Source organism: Antedon mediterranea, chromosome 2 (genome assembly GCF_964355755.1).
Source record: "Antedon mediterranea chromosome 2, ecAntMedi1.1, whole genome shotgun sequence".
Classification (NCBI taxonomy): domain Eukaryota; kingdom Metazoa; phylum Echinodermata; class Crinoidea; order Comatulida; family Antedonidae; genus Antedon; species Antedon mediterranea.
In genome coordinates, this window is record NC_092671.1 from 13,712,906 (window position 1) to 13,726,007 (window position 13,102).

Genomic DNA, 13,102 nt, shown 5'->3' on the forward strand with positions numbered 1-13,102 from the left:
TATTCATGATATTATATGCACAACCTCTATAGTTTCTACCTTAACCTAATAGGAAAAAGTATGCTACCCGGAGGCTCACAACTATTACTAGTCTCTAAATAGGCCTACTACTACCTAGAGATAACGATGCGACATTAAAAGTTAATATCACACATTTCCTGTTAATATTTTGTATCAATATTATAATAAAGAAAGAATTATGAAAATCTGACTTGTACAGTAGTTTTCGAAATATAGGATCCAAAACATCGCTGAAAAAAATCGTTTTTAGCCACGAACAAAGTAAATAAATTGCGCTCTCAGTCAGTAGAAAATCGTATGAACTTTAAAAATGACTGTTCTTAGTAATAAATTGTGTATATCAACATTGTAAAATTCAAGTAAATATGATATTACATGTTTATTTAATAAAAAAGAGTGTTTATTTAACCAAAGAATTTCAATACATTATTATTTTCTCGTGTATTGGACAATAAATCTACTACAGAAGGTATGAAAAACAAATCGATTGCAAAAACCTTTGCAGTAAATATATAACCACTTGTTGGTGCAGCACCCGCTGTCCCCTTTGGCTTGAATCTATCCTTGCCATCAGCGCAAACTTAGTGGTCTAAAGGTTTGTGAACACCAGGCTAGTAGTGATCTGGAGGTATGTTGTGGGGTTGAGTTCCACCCGAAAGGGTTGGTTCTCAGTATTTAACATTTTACAATTACGTCAGAGATGGGCAAACCTGTTAACACTTCACAAATCGTTTTAATAGCTCTAATGGCGCTATAATAGTATTGGACTTGCGGTTTAGGAGGAGATAGTAGAACAATTTTTGGCTTAGTGCTATTATAATATAGAAGTTGAATATTGCTGTTCCATCGTACCACGCCAAGAGTCGTTATCCAATCGAGTTTGAACAATCATGAAAGCCCCAGTGGTCTAATGGTTAGGACATCTGCATATTAAGCAGAAGGTTCCGAGTTCGAATCTCACCAGAGACATTTTTTACAAACAACTAAAAAAAATATGGAACTTTCGCCGATGAACTATGCTCGACACGATTATAAGATCATGTTCCGAACATGAGCACTGTTTCAATAATGAAAAATACCTTCACAGTTATCACCAGAGAATTCATCTTGACATATGCAAATGTAGTTTTCTCTAGTTGAGGTTTCGAGACAAGTTCCTCCGTTAAGACATGGTTCGGATGAGCAAGACAAATGAACTGAAACTTAACATTGATAGTAATGATTTTAAATAGTGCCTATGAAGCATTATAGTGTATCATTCCTTGTTATAGCATAGATTGCTCGACAAAACACATTTACATATAATAATGCGTATAAATACGGAATATAATAAGTACAGTATATAGTTCAATGAAAAACAACAATACCATTTTTCATTTATTGTATCTTTTGAATTTGCACCCAATAGAGATGCTTTTCTATGCCTGGGTGTTGAACTTGGATTGGATGTTTTATTTCAAATTGTATATTTTTTGTTTGATTGGATTGGATGTCAGACCGGATTAGTAGATATGTTGAAGTCGGATTGTAAGAAATTAATTTATAATACCTTCACAGTTATCACCAGAGAATTCATCTGGACAATTGCAAATGTAGTTGCTTCCTGTTGAGCTTTGAAGACAAATTCCTCCGTTAAAACATGGATCGGATGAGCAAGGCGAATTAACTGTAGCATAACATTGATTATAATTAGCATTGTAATTGAAACCTTTCACAATGTAATTGTTGTTATTCAGAAACGTGGATAGACTGGGACGCATTATATTTTTTTCATATTAGCTTAAGGCAGAAAATATAGAGGGCCTAAATCCAGACATGAATTTTCTTAACTCCACGATCGAAAGAAAAACAGGCTTTAACAACATCAACAGCGAGGAATTCCGAACGTGCATCAGTCACAGTGTGTTTTGCAAGTATGACGTCATGAGTTCAGGCATGCCTCATGAATATTCATGATATTATAATTATGCACAACCTCTATAGTTTCTACCTTAACCTAATAGGAAAAATTATGCTACCCGGAGGCTCACAACTATTACTAGTCTCTAAATAGGCCTCCTACTACCTAGAGATAACGATGCGACATTAAAAGTTAATATCACACATTTCCTGTTAATATTTTGTATCAATATTATAATTAAGAAAGAATTATGAAAATCTGACTTGTACAGTAGTTTTCGAAATATAGGGTCCAAAACATCGCTGAAAAAAATCGTTTTTAGCCACGAACAAAGTAAATAAATTGCGCTCTCAGTCAGTAAAAACTCGTATGAACTCTGAAAATGACTGTTTTTAGTAATAAATTGTGTATATCAACATTGTCAAATTCAAGCAAATATGATATTACATGTTTATTTAATAAAAAGAGTGTTTATTTAACCAAAGAATTTCAATACATTATTATTTTCTCGTGTATTGGACAATAAATCTACTACAGAAGGTATGAAAAACAAATCGATTGCAAAAACCTTTGCAGTAAATATATAACCACTTGTTGGTGCAGCACCCGCTGTTCCCTTTGGCTTGAATCTATCCTTGCCATCAGCGCAAACTTAGTGGTCTAAAGGTTTGTGAACACCAGGCTAGTAGTGATCTGGAGGTATGTTGTGGGGTTGAGTTCCACCCGAAAGGGTTGGTTCTCAGTATTTAACATTTTACAATTACGTCAGAGTAGGGCAAACCTGTTAACACTTCACAAATCGTTTTAATAGCTCTAATGGCGCTATAATAGTATTGGACTTGCGGTTTAGGAGGAGATAGTAGAACAATTTTTGGCTTAGTGCTATTATAATATAGAAGTTGAATATTGCTGTTCCGTCGTACCACGCCAAGAGTCGTTATCCAATCGAGTTTGAACAATCATGAAAGCCCCAGTGGTCTAATGGTTAGGACATCTGCATATTAAGCAGAAGGTTCCGAGTTCGAATCTCACCAGAGACATTTTTTACAAACAACTAAAAAAAATATGGAAATTTCGCCGATGAACTATGCTCGACACGATTATAAGATCATGTTCCGAACATGAGCACTGTTTCAATAATGAAAAATACCTTCACAGTTATCACCAGAGAATTCATCTTGACATATGCAAATGTAGTTTTCTCTAGTTGAGGTTTCGAGACAAGTTCCTCCGTTAAGACATGGTTCGGATGAGCAAGACAAATGAACTGAAACTTAACATTGATAGTAATGATTTTAAATAGTGCCTATGAAGCATTATAGTGTATCATTCCTTGTTATAGCATAGATTGCTCGACAAAACACATTTACATATAATAATGCGTATAAATACGGAATATAATAAGTACAGTATATAGTTCACTGAAAAACAACAATACCATTTTTCATTTATTGTATCTTTTGAATTTGCACCCAATAGAGATGCTTTTCTATGCCTGGGTGTTGAACTTGGATTGGATGTTTTATTTCAAATTGTATATTTTTTGTTTGATTGGATTGGATGTTCAGATCAGATTAGTAGATATGTTGAAGTCAGATTGTAAGAAATTAATTTATAATACCTTCACAGTTATCACCAGAGAATTCATCTGGACAATTGCAAATGTAGTTGCTTCCTGTTGAGCTTTGAAGACAAATTCCTCCGTTAAAACATGGATCGGATGAGCAAGGCGAATTAACTGTAGCATAACATTGATTATAATTAGAATTGTAATTGAAACCTTTCACAATGTAATTGTTGTTATTCAGAAACGTGGATAGACTGAGACGCATTATATTTTTTTCATATTAGCTTAAGGCAGAAAATATAGAGGGCCTAAATACAGACATGGATTTTCTTAACTCCACGATCGAAAGAAAAACAGGCTTTAACAACATCAACTGCGAGGAATTCCGAACGTGCATCAGTCACAGTGTGTTTTTCAAGTATGACGTCATGAGTTCAGGCATGCATCATGAATATTCATGATATTATATGCACAACCTCTATAGTTTCTACCTTAACCTAATAGGAAAAAGTATGCTACCCGGAGGCTCACAACTATTACTAGTCTCTAAATAGGCCTACTACTACCTAGAGATAACGATGCGACATTAAAAGTTAATATCACACATTTCCTGTTAATATTTTGTATCAATATTATAATTAAGAAAGAATTATGAAAATCTGACTTGTACAGTAGTTTTCGAAATATAGGGTCCAAAACATCGCTGAAAAAAATCGTTTTTAGCCACGAACAAAGTAAATAAATTGCGCTCTCAGTCAGTAGAAACTCGTATGAACTCTGAAAATGACTGTTTTTAGTAATAGATTGTGTATATCAACATTGTAAAATTCAAGCAAATATGATATTACATGTTTATTTAATAAAAAGAGTGTTTATTTAACCAAAGAATTTCAATACATTATTATTTTATCGTGTATTGGACATGCAGCCCTTTCAGAAAATTCTTCCGCAGTGTGTTGATTCGTGTCAACCAATAAAAGGGCGAGAATTCGAAATCTTTCAATCGTTAGCCCTCATAGACCCTCAGACATTTTTTGGACCTATAAATTTAGTCGAATTTACAAAATTCCAAAACTGTCAGCCGTAGATAGCTTTCGCGTTGATAAAGCTTCTTATTGTTTATGTCCTCTGGGAATATAGCTAGCTGCCTAGAGGCGCTGCGCGAAAAATAAGAGGTCACCAGTATCTTGAGGAGCAATCGATTCAAAATAGGTATATTTTTCATACATTTACACTAAATTACTCATGTTTTAGCACACGTTTATTAAAGTTCATTTATTTTGAAATTAATCATCAAAATGAATGAAATCTACTACAGACGGTATGAAAAACAAATCGATTGCAAAAACCTTTGCAGTAAATAAATAACCACTTGTTGGTGCAGCACCCGCTGTTCCCTTTGGCTTGAATCTATCCTTGCCATCAGCGCAAACTTAGTGGTCTAAAGGTTTGTGAACACCAGGCTAGTAGTGATCTGGAGGTATGTTGTGGGGTTGAGTTCCACCCGAAAGGGTTGGTTCTCAGTATTTAACATTTTACAATTACGTCAGAGTAGGGCAAACCTGTTAACACTTCACAAATCGTTTTAATAGCTCTAATGGCGCTATAATAGTATTGGACTTGCGGTTTAGGAGGAGATAGTAGAACAATTTTTGGCTTAGTGCTATTATAATATAGAAGTTGAATATTGCTGTTCCGTCGTACCACGCCAAGAGTCGTTATCCAATCGAGTTTGAACAATCATGAAAGCCCCTGTGGTCTAATGGTTAGGACATCTGCATATTAAGCAGAAGGTTCCGAGTTCGAATCTCACCAGAGACATTTTTTACAAACAACTAAAAAAAATATGGAAATTTCGCCGATGAACTATGCTCGACACGATTATAAGATCATGTTCCGAACATGAGCACTGTTTCAATAATGAAAAATACCTTCACAGTTATCACCAGAGAATTCATCTTGACATATGCAAATGTAGTTTTCTCTAGTTGAGGTTTCGAGACAAGTTCCTCCGTTAAGACATGGTTCGGATGAGCAAGACAAATGAACTGAAACTTAACATTGATAGTAATGATTTTAAATAGTGCCTATGAAGCATTATAGTGTATCATTCCTTGTTATAGCATAGATTGCTCGACAAAACACATTTACATATAATAATGCGTATAAATACGGAATATAATAAGTACAGTATATAGTTCACTGAAAAACAACAATACCATTTTTCATTTATTGTATCTTTTGAATTGGCACCCAATAGAGATGCTTTTCTATGCCTGGGCGTTGAACTTGGATTGGATGTTTTATTTCAAATTGTATATTTTTTGTTTGATTGGATTGGATGTTCAGATCGGATTAGTAGATATGTTTAAGTCGGATTGTAAGAAATTAATTTATAATACCTTCACAGTTATCACCAGAGAATTCATCTGGACAATTGCAAATGTAGTTGCTTCCTGTTGAGCTTTGAAGACAAATTCCTCCGTTAAAACATGGATCGGATGAGCAAGGCGAATTAACTGTAGCATAACATTGATTATAATTAGAATTGTAATTGAAACCTTTCACAATGTAATTGTTGTTATTCAGAAACGTGGATAGACTGGGACGCATTATATTTTTTTCATATTAGCTTAAGGCAGAAAATATAGAGGGCCTAAATCCAGACATGGATTTTCTTAACTCCACGATCGAAAGAAAAACAGGCTTTAACAACATCAACTGCGAGGAATTCCGAACGTGCATCAGTCACAGTGTGTTTTTCAAGTATGACGTCATGAGTTCAGGCATGCATCATGAATATTCATGATATTATATGCACAACCTCTATAGTTTCTACCTTAACCTAATAGGAAAAATTATGCTACCCGGAGGCTCACAACTATTACTAGTCTCTAAATAGGCCTACTACTACCTAGAGATAACGATGCGACATTAAAAGTTAATATCACACATTTCCTGTTAATATTTTGTATCAATATTATAATTAAGAAAGAATTATGAAAATCTGACTTGTACAGTAGTTTTCGAAATATAGGGTCCAAAACATCGCTGAAAAAAATCGTTTTTAGCCACGAACAAAGTAAATAAATTGCGCTCTCAGTCAGTAGAAACTCGTATGAACTCTGAAAATGACTGTTTTTAGTAATAAATTGTGTATATCAACATTGTAAAATTCAAGCAAATATGATATTACATGTTTATTTAATAAAAAGAGTGTTTATTTAACCAAAGAATTTCAATACATTATTATTTTATCGTGTATTGGACATGCAGCCCTTTCAGAAAATTCTTCCGCAGTGTGTTGATTCGTGTCAACCAATAAAAGGGCGAGAATTCGAAATCTTTCAATCGTTAGCCCTCATAGACCCTCAGACATTTTTTGGACCTATAAATTTAGTCGAATTTACAAAATTCCAAAACTGTCAGCCGTAGATAGCTTTCGCGTTGATAAAGCTTCTTATTGTTTATGTCCTCTGGGAATATAGCTAGCTGCCTAGAGGCGCTGCGCGAAAAATAGGAGGTCACCAGTATCTTGAGGAGCAATCGATTCAAAATAGGTATATTTTTCATACATTTACACTAAATTACTCATGTTTTAGCACACGTTTATTAAAGTTCATTTATTTTGAAATTAATCATCAAAATGAATTAAATCTACTACAGACGGTATGAAAAACAAATCGATTGCAAAAACCTTTGCAGTAAATAAATAACCACTTGTTGGTGCAGCACCCGCTGTTCCCTTTGGCTTGAATCTATCCTTGCCATCAGCGCAAACTTAGTGGTCTAAAGGTTTGTGAACACCAGGCTAGTAGTGATCTGGAGGTATGTTGTGGGGTTGAGTTCCACCCGAAAGTGTTGGTTCTCAGTATTTAACATTTTACAATTACGTCAGAGTAGGGCAAACCTGTTAACACTTCACAAATCGTTTTAATAGCTCTAATTGCGCTATAATATTATTGGACTTGCGGTTTAGGAGGAGATAGTAGAACAATTTTTGGCTTAGTGCTATTATAATATAGAAGTTGAATATTGCTGTTCCGTCGTACCACGCCAAGAGTCGTTATCCAATCGAGTTTGAACAATCATGATAGCCCCAGTGGTCTAATGGTTAGGACATCTGCATATTAAGCAGAAGGTTCCGAGTTCAAATCTCACCAGAGACATTTTTAACTAAAAAAAATATGGAACTTTCGCCGATGAACTATGCTCGACGCGATTATAAGATCATGTTCCGAACATGAGCACTGGTTCATTAATGAAAAATACCTTCACAGTTATCACCGGAGAATTCATCTAGACATAAGCAAGTGTAATTTTCTCCAGTTGAGGTTTCGAGACAAGTTCCTCCGTTAAGACATGGTTCGGATGAGCAAGACAAATCAACTGAAACTTAACATTGATAATAATGATTTTAAATAGTGCCTATGAAGCATTATAGTGTATCATTCCTTGTTATAGCATAGATTGCTCGACAAAACACATTTACATATAATAATGCGTATAAATACGGAATATAATAAGTACAGTATATAGTTCACTGAAAAACAACAATACCATTTTTCATTTATTGTATCTGTTGGATTTGCACCCAATAGAGATGCTTTTCTATGCCTGGGTGTTGAACTTGGATTGGATGTTTTATTTCAAATTGTATATTTTTTGTTTGATTGGATTGGATGTTCAGACCGGATTAGTAGATATGTTGAAGTCGGATTGTAAGAAATTAATTTATAATACCTTCACAGTTATCACCAGAGAATTCATCTGGACAATTGCAAATGTAGTTGCTTCCTGTTGAGCTTTGAAGACAAATTCCTCCATTAAAACATGGATCGGATGAGCAAGGCGAATTAACTGTATCATAACATTGATTATAATTAGCATTGTAATTGAAACCTTTCACAATGTAATTGTTGTTATTCAGAAACATGGATAGACTGGGACGCATTATATTTTTTCCTTATTAGGTTAAGGCAGAAACTATAGAGGGCTTGAATCCACACATGAATATTCGCAACTCAACGATCGACAGGAAAACAGGCTTTAACAACATCAAGAGAAAAATCGAATAAAAATATGTATATTTTTCAATACATTTACACTAAATTACCCATTTTTTAGCACACGTTTATTAAGTTCATTTATTTTGCAATTAATCATCAAAATGAATGAAATCTACTACAAAAGGTGTGCAAAACGAAAAAAAATTTGAACATTTTGAAATTCTCAAAATTACCTGAAATGTACGCGAAATTGATTAGAAATAATTTTTGCGCATTTTAAATTTTCAAATTTCGTGTGAAACACGCCATTTTTACTCCATAGAAAGTTGACCCATAATATGAATTATACTTTTATTTCATGGAAACATATTTGTTGGTTCTAAATGTATGATCAGCAGGTAATTCATAAAATGGCGCGTAGCTTACGCTACGCGGCTCTGAAATCGTCGAAAAGCTTGGATGCACATCTACAATTCAAAGTCAATCTTCACCAAGTTATAAAACGATGCGCACAAAAATCGTTAAAAGAAAAAATAACAAAGAAGATGAAAAAAAAATCCTGGCATTCACAAGGGTTATCCACAACAAAAGTTGCAGATAACCAACAAGAGAAAAAAAGAAACAGGACAGTAGCAATGAGTTATCCATTATAGTGCGGATAGCGAATAACTAAAAAGAAACAGGACAGTAGCAATGAGTTATCCATTATAGTGCGGATAGCGAATAACTAAACAGAAACAGGACAGTAGCAATGAGTTATCCATTATAGTGCGGATAGCGAATAACTAAACAGAAACAGGACAGTAACAAGGAGGTATCTCCGCTATAGTGTAGATAACAATCATTTAATGAAGAAAAGAACAATACTTAAAACTGTTACGTTAAATAGTTTATGTCTACACTAACTTAATACCTTCACAGTTATCACCAGAAACCCAAGCTGGACAACTGCAAAAGTAGTTTTCTCTAATTGAGCTTTGAAAACACGTTCCTCCGTTGAGACATGGTTCAGATGAGCAGGACAACATAGCTGAAATACAATAGATAGTATGGGCATATGCTTTTTAATTTGTATATGAACAAAACCTTACGATATGTATCTTTATATTCAGAAGCGTGTTATCAATTAACATTAAATACTGGTACGGTAAAAAACCTCTATTGCATGATTAGCTCTCTGGAATGCGGGCTGCAGTATAGTTAGTTTTACCTTTTACTGTACTATTTGTTTTGTATATAAATAAAACATTTTGGATCTTTCTATTCAAAAAGGTTAAACATCCTTTAGATACGACCTACTTTAGCTAATGATACTAACAGTAAATCATGGTTCATTAATTTAAATGACCTCTGTGCGTAGGTATAATTGTTGGATGGAAATAATAATTAAATAATATAATTTTAATAATTTAAACTCACATTGTGCAGAAGTTAAATTTACAAGAAGAGCAGCAACAGTTATGCCACAAACTATGCGCATTGTTTGGTTTTCACTCATATAGTTCAGTAAGTTGAAAAACAAGCTGAAAATCATACACATTTAGCTTACTCATTTATATAAACTATAGGTAGTATTATACTGTCTGCCTGTAAGATGTTTGTTTCTGTTTTGAAATATAAATGGTTGACGAACTTATAGTAATTAGGCCTATATATATAAGCGTTCTCCAAATCTATATTGAAAGGATGTAAGATTGCTTTAAAGGCCAGGTGCGGTCAAAAAATTTCTATTGATCATATATTCCAATAATTATCGATCTATAGTTTCCCCTATGTTTCATAATTGTTGGGATTTTATTTGTGTTACACGAGCTTGTAGAAAACAAGCACTTTCTTATCAGTGGGGGGATAGTTCAAATTACACAGTAAAATCTCTATTCTTTTGTACACAAATTTTGTAAATATAGAAGCATTTTAAAAAGCTATGAAAAGCAAACGGTGTGGTAAAAAATGTTATCAGATGACTAAATATAGGTAATATAACTTGAATATAGCAGAATTTTGCCAAATCTTGTATTTGACCATTTTAAGGGAAATTTATGTTTTTTCGTCTTGATTCCTTTTACAAATACTTGATTTATGTACAATTAACCAGATATTATATTTAAAATTCATGCCTGTACCTGAGCTTTAAGGCAACCAAACAGTGTATGGAATTCATGACAAACATTCTTTATAAATGTCTAATTTTTTTAAATATGTATACCATTTATAAACTTTGGTTTATGATAAAGGAAATTAAATTATGGTTTTAAACAATGATACATTAAATATTTGAATAAAGGAAAAAAGGAAATGTTTTTACCTTAGCCAGTAGACGAATATCAAAACTATGTAAAAATACTCGGTTGTTCCTTGTGAATATAGGTAAGTCAGTCCTTATAATATCATTTTACAAAATAGTAAAAGGACATGGCCGATCCCATATAATTATTGTCATTTAAATTATTGCAATATGCTTTAGTAAACACAAGTAATTGTAGCTGTGTTAATTTCAGATCCCAATTGTCATTTAAAATGTCTTTATGTTCACACAAAATATGCTATAAGCTCCACTAAACACCGATGGGCTAGTACTTAAGCGCCTTGAGCACTTTCGTGGATATGTGTGCTGTATAAATCTTATTATTATTTATTATTTATTATTATTAACTCATGACCAGGTTACAATTGGCAACACCAGTGAAATGTACGATATTTACAATAATCAGGAACCATCATAAAGTACTGTACAACGTCTTGTTGCGATAATCTTCGGCGTACAATATAATAATGAAGTTATATATTCCAGATACGCACGATTATAATGTATAAATAAATATTTTTATGATAGAGTAGGGAATTCGTTGAACAATTCATGATGTACGTTATTTATGGCAGGCGAACGATAATTAGTCTACATTCATCTGTATGATGGATGAAACTAAGCACATACTACATAAAACAAAATGTTTATTAATCTGTGTATCATATTATGTGTGGGTACATACAGTAGTAAATACACATAGAAAATAATCTATTTCATAAGTATACATTTCTGGGTAAAAGAATTAGGCCCTAGACAAGTTACATTTAATCAATATGCACCACCTAAATCACCAACAAAATAATATACTTTCTGCTTTCTTTGCCAGTAGGCTTGAGAGGGCGTTATCTACTGTTACCAGTAATATTTGTTGATAAACATTCCATAAACTAATAATATTTAGTAATTATTTTCAGTTAAAACCAAAAGTAAAAGTCAACAAAATTTTAAAAAACAATTATAAAACAATAAGTAAACATATAGTGTTGGTGTATGTAAGGTAATGTTGTATAAAAGTATTGTAATTTAATAATTTGGACTTGGACTAAACTCACAAACCAATAAATGCAAATTCTTCTTTATAATTTACTGGACCGCATAGTAAGGCAAATAAAATAAAATGAAAGGAAACGCATTATTGTATAAAGAAACCCGAACTAAATAAATAAAATGTAAGTCTCTCTCGAAATTTCATATTGAATTTCAAAGTTTACTTCAAATACGATACAAATACCTTCTTTGCTATACAAAGTAAAAATTACGTTTGAGAGATACGTTTCTATAGTCACTAAAATGTTAAAAATGACAAGTTTATAGGGGAGCGTGCAGAAGATCACCCTCCTCATCAAATATATAATAATATATTACCCGAAGGCTAAATAAAGAATGAGTGAATGAGCGGTTGCTCTGATTATGATTATTATTCTAGAGAAATGTGCCATAATTATCGAAGTTTTTTTAATCTAATATTAAATAGCATAGCATTTTGGCACTAAATTTTATTTTAAGAAATGACAAAGTACAATGAATACATTGGTTCAATGTGTGTGTGTGGTGGGACGAAGAATGAGAGTATAAATGGCCTATTCTTTTCTGTAAGCATCAATAATAAGGAAACAAATTAGTAAATTCATCGTGACCTGGTTGATTTTATGTTCATAAAAAGGTGAAACGAAACTATAGTGTGGGTATATGCAAAGTAATGTTGTATAAATGTATTGTAATTAAATAATGGGACTTCTAAACTCACGAACCAACTAGTGCAAATTCTTCTTTAGAAGTTATTGGACCGCAGAGTAAGGCAAATAAAACAAAATTAAATTAAACGCATTATGATTGTATAAAGAAACCCGAACTAAATACAAGTGTAGGTCTCTCTCGAAATTTCATATTGAATTTCAAAGTTTACTTCAAATACAATACAAATACCTTCTGAAGGTATTTGTATTCTTTGCTATACAAAGGAAAAATTACGTTTGAGAGATACGTTTCTATAGTCACTAAAATGTTAAAAATTACAAGTTTTTAGAGGAGCGTGCAAAAAATCACCCTCTACTCTAATTATAATATCAGGTTTTCTAAGGCCGTAGCAAGAGGTTAAAAGCAGATGAGGCAAAGATGCTATAAATATAATTATATATATAAAATATGACGATCTGTGCTGGGGAATTGGGGTGGGTGATAAAAATTGAAAATTTCAGATGAGGCGAGCGCCTCGTCTGCCTCATGCTGGCTACGGCCCTGTCTTTTATGCATCCAAGCCCCCACCACCTGAAGATTGAAATTAACTATATAGGCCT

General features: G+C 33.1%; 1 protein-coding gene and 1 long non-coding RNA gene across 2 annotated transcripts in view; one reads left to right on the forward strand and one right to left on the reverse strand.

Annotated features, from left to right (window-relative positions):
- Positions 1–13,102, forward strand: part of LOC140040484 (small ribosomal subunit protein eS26) — a 375,295-nt gene that overhangs the window by 54,471 nt on the left and 307,722 nt on the right. The gene's annotated exons all lie outside the window — the stretch shown is intronic.
- On the reverse strand, positions 8,327–9,978 carry LOC140040489 (uncharacterized). The gene is made up of 3 exons (XR_011842725.1): positions 9,917–9,978; positions 9,411–9,527; positions 8,327–8,348 (listed from the first exon to the last, which is right to left on the reverse strand). It is a non-coding gene; the product is annotated as an uncharacterized lncRNA (long non-coding RNA).